This window comes from Danio rerio, chromosome 4 (assembly GCF_052040795.2).
Source record: "Danio rerio strain M-AB ecotype USA chromosome 4, GRCz13ab, whole genome shotgun sequence".
Lineage (NCBI taxonomy): Eukaryota > Metazoa > Chordata > Actinopteri > Cypriniformes > Danionidae > Danio > Danio rerio.
Genome location: NC_141024.2, coordinates 46,600,998 through 46,612,995, shown reverse-complemented (window position 1 = coordinate 46,612,995; position 11,998 = coordinate 46,600,998). Strand labels below are relative to the sequence as shown.

The 11,998-nt window shown below is 32.5% G+C and overlaps 1 protein-coding gene and 1 long non-coding RNA gene across 2 annotated transcripts in view; both read left to right on the top strand.

Annotated features, from left to right (window-relative positions):
* LOC148681932 (uncharacterized) overlaps nucleotides 1-11,998 on the top strand; it is a 398,953-nt gene that overhangs the window by 100,111 nt on the left and 286,844 nt on the right. The window lies entirely within an intron of this gene.
* LOC148681947 (uncharacterized) lies at nucleotides 294-8,705 on the top strand. The gene is made up of 4 exons (XR_015942715.1): nucleotides 294-419; nucleotides 1,730-1,828; nucleotides 3,680-3,755; nucleotides 7,924-8,705. It is a non-coding gene; the product is annotated as an uncharacterized LOC148681947 (long non-coding RNA).

Here is an 11,998-nt window from a genome sequence, read left to right as displayed (position 1 = left end):
GCTTTATTTTGCATTTGTTTTTTTGAACGCACTGTTCCTAATAACGTCCTTGCATCTTTAGGAAGACTCAGATTATGATTTCGAAGGATGCTGAGTAAGGAATTTAGTGCCACGTGTGTTATTTTGTTTTCTGTTGCCCAACTTGCCAAGTCGTCGTTAAGAGAACTTGAATGCAATTCAGTATCTGCATCAGAGTCCGACTCTGAGTCAGATAGACTAATGAATGATGCACTTGCCATGGTGTTGCTGCATTCAGGTGCATCGACATAAGACAAACAGTCCATGAAGTCAGTATCATCTTCAACAGTGCTGCTTGTATCTGTGCCATCATACTCATCCCTCAACGGTGATGCTGATAACATATCCATTGATTGAAGCTGTTTGTCCACCTTGGCTTTGGCTTTTCTTCGCAGTGTCCAGTAAGACTGTTTTTTGCAATCCATGGCTCTGAGATATTAACACACAAAAAAATGCATTGCCCTAACGTGCAAAGCCAACTACATACAGTGCTTTTCAAATGCAGTATTTGTAGATCCTTACATCACATACTCTGGATATAGCTTTTACATGTAATTGAACTCATTATAAAATTTAAGCTTGTTAAATTAAATGGAGATTAATAGATGATAGACAACCAGAATATGCAATGTTATGGATCCCCAAGATTGGAATTTGGAACTACTTTCTTAAAGACAAATTACACATACCTTATTATTGAGTGTGTGAGCTTTTGATGTAGTTGTCAGGAAAACTCTGTAATTAGAAAAGAGATAAATTGGTAAGGTCAGTTTCGTCGTTCTTATAATGCCTAGAAATAATATAACAAAGCTAAATAAATGTGTAATCACTTTTATGGAGTAAAATTTGTTTAAATAAGAACTAAACTCCTTAAGAATGCCTATATTCTGCTATTCTTTAAAATTAAAAGTTTTTTTTTGTTTTTTATCTTGCCCAGAATTTAAAGTTACAGTTATGCTAGAAATTACAATTTTATTACCATTTACTCACCATTCACTTTTTTTAACCTGTATGATGTTATTTCTTAGGTTGATTACAAAAAACGATAGTTTGAAGAAAGCTGGAAAATTGTAACCATTGCCTTCGTTTGTATTTGTTTTCCTGCCATAGAAATCTATGGTTACAGGTTTTCAGCTTTTTTCAAAATAACTTTTTCTGTGTCCAACAAAAAGATGTAAACTTGAAACTTGAGGGAGAGTAAATACTGAGTTAATTTTCATTTCTTGGTGAACCCTTTACTGCAGGAGACAAATTGTTATCATAACAAAATTTGAAGGAAGTTAAGATCAACCTATTTATTTATTTATTTATTTTTATTATTTTTTACTAAGATATGGGTTGAGTTGTGGGGTTTGAAACCAGAGGTCTAGGGAGGGTTATGTATTCTAAACTATGCAGATAAAAAAAATCTCCTAACAATTGTTACTAATGTTATTCTTAATATAAGTCATGGAATGAGTTTTTTTTCTTTTCTTTTAAAACAGGAAGATTGTTCTATATTCAAAGATTTGTTACTGTTCACTGAACTTGAGGAAAGTTCCCAGGAGATTTATTTGTTTAATGTTTTAGGCGAATGGCTACAGGATAATATATTTAATTTAATTTGGATTTAATTTGATATTTAAATCGTTGACACTGTTTTATATAATAGAACTTAAATGGCTCGAGAGTAGTTTATGATCATGACTTTAAAGCATATCCTTATCAACAGGTGGCAGTAATACGCCTTTCTATAAATCTGTATGCCAAACGCCAATGTTAAGAAGAAGATTAACCACTTCCACGAGCTTCACGCCACGGCTTTTTACAGGTAAAGCAATTTACTTTTTGTTTCATGGCATATTTATCCTACATAGTAAATGTGTGCGGTCCTAACGTGAGGTAATGTTAAAGCAGGGAATGCGGTATTGCGGAGAAAATTATATATTTTATAGGTAAACGCAGTGTTCGTAAAAATTGTTGAATGGGAAAATGGTAAATGCTGATCACGCTTATATTATAAGCCGTTTTCATCTGTATTTGGCGCTGATCACTAGTTTTTCCACTAACAAAAATATTTTAATATGTTGAAATGACTTGTCAAAACTAACATTTTATAAGCTTGCTTTTGAAAGTTGTGCAAACTTTGCAGGACCCTACTCCTTCGAGCGAGTCTGTAATCATGGCATGTTAATAAAGACCGTAGTTTCGTCCTTAAGCATTCAACAGCGTTCACGCGTTACTTTTCTCATCGCTGTTGGACCAAACAAATCAGAATTTTCCCGCTCCGGCCTGCAGTTGGGCCACGTCATTTCGATTATTTACCATGGTTTACTATAGATAAACAAGTAAATACATATTTAATAAAAATGGTTGATGTAGTTATGCCATCGTAATCATAGTTTTTCTGTTTTTTTTTTTAATAGATACGCATTTTAAGCTTTTCAGGTAACGTTAAGTACTTTTTAATAAATGCGCTAATAATCATGGTTTTACGGTACAAAAAAATCCTTGAATGGATGGCACACAAGTAATCTTGTGTCGGAAGGCTGACATTTAACGTTAATAAAACTAATACTTACCAACAACCGACAAATGAACCTTAAGCTTAACCGAATAAACAATGGAAAAAACGTAAATATGTAAACAAACGAATAACCAGGAATGAACAAGATCGAACAGGATTGTATGTACAAATTAATGTATTTACAGAATATTCTTAAGCTAAAAAGCCAACTATTGTAAAAAATAAATAAATAAATAAACGTTGAGGATGCTCTCTTTCATCTGTTTGCTAACTGCCGTTGGTGATGTGACGTAATCGCCTCACTACGTGTCACCCTCACCCAGACTTGAGCAGGGTAACAGAAATGTCCTGTATAATATAAATGTCTAAATTGTTAGAAATTAATTAATTTGTTAAATATATGTATTTTTATTTAATCCTATTATTAATATTATTATTAGTGGTTCAAGTGTGAAGCGCTGAAACCCTAATGTTTTTGTTGTTTTGTATTATTCCTGTTTTCAACATTATTATTATTATTATTACTATTATTATGGCCTAGTTTTTCACTAATGGATAATCTGTCCATAAAAAAAACTACATGCCATACACCACATACTCTACGTATTTCTCTACTACTGTTAACTCTTCAGCTGTTCTGTCACATTTTTGGTAGTGTGAAAAGTCATCACTCACTGTACATAATATTAGAATGTCATTATTACAATGACCCTTGAAACGTGCTACAGTGAGTACAAAACTATTACATTTACCAAATAAATGTTCAGGTTTTTTTCTCGTAATGTTAAGTGGACATTCTTCAAAAGCAGTATTAATTATTTATTTGTGTGTAATATAAAAGGTTATTGTTTTATGTGATTTGTTTATCTTTAATATCCAAATAATTTGAATAATTTTAGGGGTGCAAATTTCCGATATCAGGAAAAATATTATTTGTTGATTGTATTATTATTTTTTTCAGGTGTTTTTGATTAAGTTTCTTAAGTATGTTTCCCCTATCATTGGTAATGTTGTGAATGCATAAAAAGTACTAAATTCCTACATTTAATTCATGGAAACATTAATTAATGAACGGTCATGTACTAGAGAGTTGATTTTAATTTTTTGAATTAGCGTATATTAACATAAAAATATATCCTTACCTGTCTCATGCAGAATTCTGTTCTGATGTTGAGCTGTGGTCCCTTCATCCAGACGCTCTTCGAAAACCAGTCTCTTTCACAGACATCAGGTACTTTTTTTTGTGTGTGTGTGTGATTTAGTATCACGTGATAACTTGCTACATAATGTCATATTCAATGTGCAATATAAGGCTTAAAATGTGACAGTTAAGGGTATGAAAATTTCTTGAACTAGAGCTGCAGAGTTGGATGAAATAATCAATTTATTTTTTTGGGCTTATATTAAAGATGTGTGTGTGTGTGTGTGTGTGTGTGTGTGTGTGTGTGTGTGTGTGTGTGTGTGTGTGTGTGTAACATTTGGAAATAATTAAAATAAATATAGACTAAATCAAGACTAAACATATCTGTAAAAAATTTAAAAAACTGTGCTTTTTTGTTGTTGAATCAAATGTAAGAACTCTGAACCAAAAATTTTATATGTCTCCATATAGTATGTTCATAGTAAATATCAGAGATAACAAAAGTGCATGCATACTTAAGTACAAGTTCTCCTGTTAAAAATGTCAGGTAAAATTTGAAGTATTGATTATACTTTTGTAAAGTATAAAAAGTAAAAAAAAAAGTAAAGAAGGATGGCCTCAAACATGTACACAAGTTAAAAGATTCTAATAACCTGTTTTAGTTTCATGCTTGTAAATATATTGCACATCATATATACATTTATACAAAAAAAAAAACTTGCATTACATTTTTAAAAATTTTTACCTGATAATGCCTATTTTCAGCAGGAAAGTAGCCAAATACTAAAGCTCTGCAATCCCAATAGCACTTAAAATGTTGCTCCATTGTCTTGGCACAAACTCACAACCATCAGCTGCCAGTCATGTTCTTACACTCTTAAATTTAACACTTAATTTAGTCTGAAACATTTTTTTCTTTTGCTTTAAATTTCACTATTTTTTTCTTCTTTTTTTTGCATTTACCCTCCTATTGACTTATGGGTCAAATAACGCCAACATTTTAACAGCAGAAAACAAATACCCTAAACCAGGGATCACTAAAGTTGCAGTCTGTTCTGTAATGTTACGCAGAGTCAGTTTTTTTTTTTTTTTTTTTTTTTTTTTGCACATTATTTTGACAATACAAGGCTTTCCCAGTTTTTATGATGCACACAAAGATTCTCTTTTTTGGCTATGCTACATGCTTTTTAATATTAAGCTATTTTCTTTAAACCATAAATGTATATTTTCCAGCCATGGGTTTATTAATAAACAATCCCTCGCCTGAACTTGCCGCGAGAGAGATTGATTATTGAAACCACATAATCAGCAAAGAAAAATCATATACTCGTACACAATCTTTAAAATAATTACATTTTTAAAAATTTGCAAATATATAAGTGAGATTTGTGATACAATTACACTAAAGCAATCCTTAAATCCTTTCCTCTGAGCAAAATAAATCATCCATCTGTATAGTAGAGTAGTGGAGATACAAACAAAAATGTAATTTGTATATTTTTCTTGGAAAAAATTTATTTTTGAAACCAATTTAGTTTGCTATATTTTTTTACTTAATTTTTATGATTCTTTCAGTTATTAATAAACAAGAATAATGAATAACATTTGAGTTCATGTGCTTCCAAACAAGTCCGCTATAAACACTTTCCGCTATAAACACCTTAATATTTTAGAAGTTTGTTCAACCAATAATTGATCTTATCCAGCCGTGTCCCACCCATAAGTAAGCTGTAAATATGCATGCAGCCTATTTTTTGATTACCTGACCAGCGCATTAACAGCAGCACCCACTGATATAACCAAGAAATTATGAGCTCCAAATTTGCAGTGTTGTCATCCACGTGACGGAACTCGTCGTGAAGATGGGGGAAAATTAAACATGCTAGACTTGCTGCGACGATGTCGTGAGGGGTCGCAGACATGGTATCGGTTGAACTATGCCACATTTCACGAGAAAAAACGATTGAATCTTGTCACGACGCCCATTTGTCGTTTCAGATTCCCTGCGACACCCTACGTCAAGAAAATCGTGTAATCTGAAAGGGGCTTAAGTCAAGAATACAGCATTTGTAACTATTTATTAATTGATACTAACAGTTATTAATGTAGAGTTCATGCTTAAAGTAAATTCATTAAACTCATGTTTAATAAATGATTCATGGTGTAGTGTTACCAAATATCCTGCTTCAACATTTATGAATACTGTCTTGCTAAAAAAGCTTCCACACTTATTCAGGTACATTTTAGCATTAAAAATGCACCCTTTACTGTAGTCAAAAAAAGAGTGTTGACCACTGAGTAAACACTGATGAAATGCTACACACTGATGAGGGAAAACATGAACATTCAGTTTGTGATGAAGATATGGTTGTTTCTTTGTGATTAAATAGATTTGAAGACTTAAATAAAAATTTCCTGGTTTATTTTTCGAAGTTTAATGAAGCCAACCCAATTTTGACCCAAAGGACAAACAGTGAAGACAGAATTCTAGGCAACAAAATCAAACAGCAGCAGATTTTAGCAGTTCCCTTGATTTAAGTGTTTGTTTTTTCAGAGTACTGTGGATATATTACATTTATTATATCTATTCAATGCAAAAAGCAGCATACAATGGTGTAGGTTTCCCTTTAACAGTTACATCCTACTGTTTCTACTGTAGCATAAATGTGGCTAGAATAAAAGATGAAAAAATTATGTATTCCCTTTTTTCCATGCCCTAAAAAATATTGGAATCAGAATACAGAACTGATAAGAACCCGTTTCGCTAAAATTAAGATGATACCCAATCCTGCACAGGTGCGATTACAACCTTTAAAACTTTTTAAATTATCTTTTTTACCATGTGATAAATTCTTGATCCTTTGAATTATAATCGCATGCGTAAAAATACACGTACAGTAATTTCGATGTTCTAAAATATTTAAACTTTTAAAATCAACAGTGTATATATGTATAATGCTAAAACTGTAAGAGTGTAAATTTAGAAAGTGGGAATTAATCAGAAATCAAGGAAATAAATTATATTTTTTGTTCAGAAAATTGCACATTTATTTTGTAGTTTTAGATTAAAAGATCAGAGAAAGCATGTACAGTACATACACAGTAGCTGAAAAAGGACAATTTCTCAAGCATTTAAAAGCCAGGTTTAACTGGTAATGTGCTTCATTTACCTATGATCTGATTGACCTAAATGGATCCGGTGTAATTGGCTTCAGTCATATTTCTGTCACCGTCTCCATCTTTCTTAGCCATCCTTGAATTTCTCATGCTAAACTTCATACATACAGTACGTGATCATAGGTTAGGAAAGCAGGCACGGCACGCATGTATGCTATACCAAAAAGATAAATTGATGAATCAGCAAGGGGCTCAAATTGGGTAATGACAAGTAACATGAATCATGTCACAAAACACATCAAGACAAAAGTAACAAACCTGTTTTACATGTGTAATGAGTAGAAAGTACAGCTATTTGTAAAAATGTAAAGCGTAAAAGTAAAAATTTGTCAAAATAATTAAGTACTGATACCTAACAAATCTACTTGGGTACAGTGACAAACTATTTGTATTTCATTTCTTTTTCTCATTTTTTAGTTGTGCCATTTTTTTGCGTCTATGCTTTAAAAGAGACAAAATGAAAATTGTAGCCTTTGTTTTCTATGCTTTTTGCAACATAATTTGCCCAGATAACTGCTGTAAATCTCAGCTTATGTCCATTGAGGTTTAAGGAATTTTGGATGGAGAGATTTCCATACTGAATCTCACTGTGTTTTTCAAGTTCTCTGATCTCGGCAGAAGTGAATTATAGACAATGGCCCCCTAGACATGGCCTTGCTACAGAAGCTCTGCTCATAACTATGATGCAGCCCAAATAAGTTTTGTAATACAGACTTTCATATCACAGTTTACACTTTAGGCCATGTACATTTTGTAAATTTGTTTATTAAAAATAATAATAATAATAATAATTATAATAATAATTAGTTTTACTGCAATCACCTTGGTTTATTAATTTGTTTTAATAATGTTTTTCATACAGACCCTTTACTGTATTAAGCTGCATAACCTGTTTAGATAAAAAAAAAAAAAAAAACTCAGATGTCAATCTTACAGATTTTGAATGTGGTTTTAGTACTTGGCTGCATTGAATATTTGCTTATGACTAGTAAACAATACAGTAAGTTTGTGTAGAAACTCTTATTACCAGAATGTATATTGTTACAGTCCGTCTATAATAATTTTTTTGTCTATTTATCAGGGTCCAGTGACTTTTGGGGGGTCTGCAAACTTCCAATGAGGACCATTGACCAATTGAAAAGGATTCACTCAAGGAGGGATTAAATGCCACCATCTCACCCCAATCCCTTGGAAATTATGGGTCAATTATTGGGTGATGGCTTTTCCACCACCAAAACGCTTGTAAATAGTTGCCTAAAACACATGAATAGTTAATTGTTTTAGGCTGGAACCGTTTATTTTAATTTCTAATAATACATTTTAAAATATAATTGTATAAAATGCCATGTTGTTTTATGTATTGTAAATAAACAAGTCATTCAGCACCATTTCAGTAAGTAACTAATGTCAAGCAGTTGTGACTGTTGCACATAATTATTGTGATGCTGTATAAAGTAATATCAAAGGTGACAACATACTTGCCACACAATTTTTATATCAATTGACATGACAAAATTGCAGTTAAGGCATGACAATGTCAAAGTTGCATCAACAGCAGCTTGTAAATGGGATGATTTGAATTAAAACTTTCTTGAAATTATTATAATTATTTTAATTGGTGTCAATGATCCCTTTGATGCAAATTCGAGTGACTATTTACCTCACAATCGCATAACATGTTGTATTTGGTTATGACAAATGGGGAAAGTCAAAATTTGTCAGCAACTTGTACAAACTGTTCTGCTTGATTTTGAATTATCTGCAGATTAATTTGGGCATGCATTCATGGCAGCTTGGTGTATGTTTCAATCATGGCTATCAGCTTTTACAACAGTACTGCAAAATAAATTCTCAACATCTGAAGTGGATCTTAAATGGAAGTTCTTTTCTACTTAACTTCATTTAAAAAAAGTGTGTTAAGTCATGTTTATCAATTTGATTTATTTAGCACATCTGTACATACAATACAAACACCAAATACATCTGTGCACGGTCGTATATTATATGTGTTCACTGGCCAATGTTGTGGATAATTTTGTAAGACTTTTTCTCTCTTGTAAATAATAGTATTTTAAAATGTCTATCACAATAATCATTTAAAATTATCTTTTCATTTGCAACAATGTATAAACTGCCAAAGGTTAGTGAATTTTGTGAGGCAGTATAAATTGAATTTAGTTTGTATAGTGTATTTTCTTAAAAGGCTTTTTCCTTTTCATTATCAAGGTTTGTTAATTAAGCTTGTATATTGGACTTGAAATGGCAACCATATATATATATATATATATATATATATATATATATATATATATATATATATATATATATATATATATATATATATATATATATATATATATATATATATATATATATATATTTGCTTTTAGCAAAATAACACTGTCGGCCAATAAAAAGCAGGTAAGATTACTGCTGTTCTTTATTTCTTTATTTTTTTTTGCATATATTTTACTCAACCTATTGATAGATCATGAAATCTAACAAAAACAAAACTCTAAAAAGAAAAAAAAGATATAAGGCTGTTGTAAGATTTCCCCTATATTAGGCACCAGATTCAGCAAAGTTCAGCAGGTCGACCCGGAGACATGAGAAGAGACCAAACTGTAGTTAGAATGGTTTATTCTGCAAGCCTAACAGACACAGGATGTGCAGGGATATTTATACACACAGGGCTGATAGCAGAAAGGCACTCCAAATATGGGCTAGTCATACAGCATTTTGTCTTAACATGAATCAGCATATTTCATATCTGAGCATAGTGGAATTTTCCAGCGTGGGTGCAGCTGCAAAACTGAAACCAGACCATGGTCTCATATTTTTAACACCTGCAAGACTGAAACCAGACCATGGCCTCATATTTCTGACAAACACATACATATACAAAAACCACAGGAGCTTCTGCTTCTCATGCAAGCACACTTGAAAGAGGACAAAATGTTCTCTCAGCTGTGTGCATGATGGGTCCAAAATGTGTTCGTGTGTTTGGATGTGTGTGCTGTACTGTATTTTTATTTCTTATGAAAATAAATTAAATTATATAAAAAAAAATTCAATAGTTATTAATAATTCTGTGAACATATACAGTTTTCATTATTCTAACTAAAGAAACAGTGCATAAAATAAACTGGCAGTACTAGACAGTACTAAAACTGGCAAAAAAAAATAATTAAGCTTAAAATTTGAACGTCATGAATGCTAAATACATTATCAGTGACATTGCCTTAAACCCCATGCGTCGTGACATCTCTGACAGTAAACTAATTTGACACATCGACAGTTCCTCATTCTAGTTCAAGCTGCTATGGTCGCATCTGTTGTCAGCTTGCCTTGGTAATTTCAGGAGTCCAAGATTCGTCATATAGGCGGCGTATAGAGGTCAAAAAGACGGCTCCTTAACAAATGAAAACGTTCGATCGAATGCGATGTTTAGCAGATGTTACGATCTTTCAAAGACGTCTCCGCGACGTACGTGTGCTATCTGGGCCTGCCCATCACGCCAATCTGCGTCTGTTCTGAAGTGAATTTGACACGCGAATGAAGCGGCCTTTGACGCGCGAATGAAGCGAGTAACCTCAAATGTTCACGCGGCTATTTACGCGCGAATAGCGCGATTTATCCGCGCGTTCCGCATCTGGTGTGAACACAGCATAAGAAACCCATGGGTGACGTCACGGATGCTACGTCCATATATTTTACAGTCTATGAATGAGACGCGCGCGCACATCAAAGTCATGGAGTATTACATTTATGAACATGATCACTCCATAGACAATTTAAATAATAACCTTGTATTTTAAATCTTGAATTTAAAATGTGTTTAGCAGTTTTATATACGCTATTATATTTAAGACAAGCTTACTGAACGGTTACAAAACAAACACTTTATTTGTGCATCACTGTATTTGTGCATTCACTGTCAAAAATAAATAACCAATAAATATAAATGCAAGTATATATAAAATAAAGATGTCACTCTGTAAAAAGGTGTTTATTTTAATTAAACAGCCGAAATGCAGAACATACTTTGATTTTTACACTGGGAAAAATGTATTAGAAAAAGCCACAATAAAAAAAGCAAACAGCAGTTAACACCAGAAAAAAACAACATTTCATTTTTAAAGCATAACAATAAAACTTTTTATATTTTAATGAATTGAAATCATGTATTGTAGGCATTTTGGTCAGTTTTACTGCATTAATGTAGGCTATTTAAAGCTGGACCGACCAACACAGTACACATGATGCATGTCGCGTTTGTCTAATTTATTATGCACGCAAAAACTTACTTGTAAACCAAATATGTTGCCGGATTCTTTCATGGGCATGAGAGATAAAGTGCTTATAAAGTGCTTCGTCGGCCTCTGGTCGTTAACCGATGCAAAGCCGGCGTTTGTTGAGCTAAAACAATAGAACACACAACCGAATGATCATGCGTATGTTTGGCCGACCATATATAGATGGTAGAATTAAAGGGGCCGACGTGTTGACCTTCGGCCGACGTCGACCCAATGTATGTGTGCTGTCTGGGAAATAATTAAACAACAAATAGTATTTCACCAGAAATAGCCATATTATTCTCATATTGATATCAACAATGTTGATATTTGTTATAAATACCTTAATTAATAATGTCAATTTCATACATGTGTCTTAGACGTGCAAAATGTGACCTACTCTCAACGTCCAAATTGGGTCAGGGTTAGACGTCGAAATTGCGGACCTAGTTTGCACGTCGTTTAGAGGTGCAGAATTGGTCTTCGACCGACGGACGCAATATAGACATAATCTGCACGTCGGTCAGATGTCTAATGTTTAGTGGGAGTGTAAAGCAGGAATTGTACTTGTAGTTTAACAGAATTGGTTCAGAGGGTTGGTGAATCAACAAGTGATTGTGTGTAAAAAATTGGGAAAAACTGTAATAGTGACATTCTGCCATCTACTGGCAATTTTAGTTTAACATTTGAAGCACATTTTCATTTTTTTTTAAAAATAATTTCAAATAACAGTAGGCTATTCAATGTTTTAGGATTAAACATCATTGTTTTGGTTATTATTATGAAAGGGTCGGGTTTGGTTAATATTAGGAATTAATATTACAATTTCAAATAATGCTTTTCTATTTTAATATACTTTAT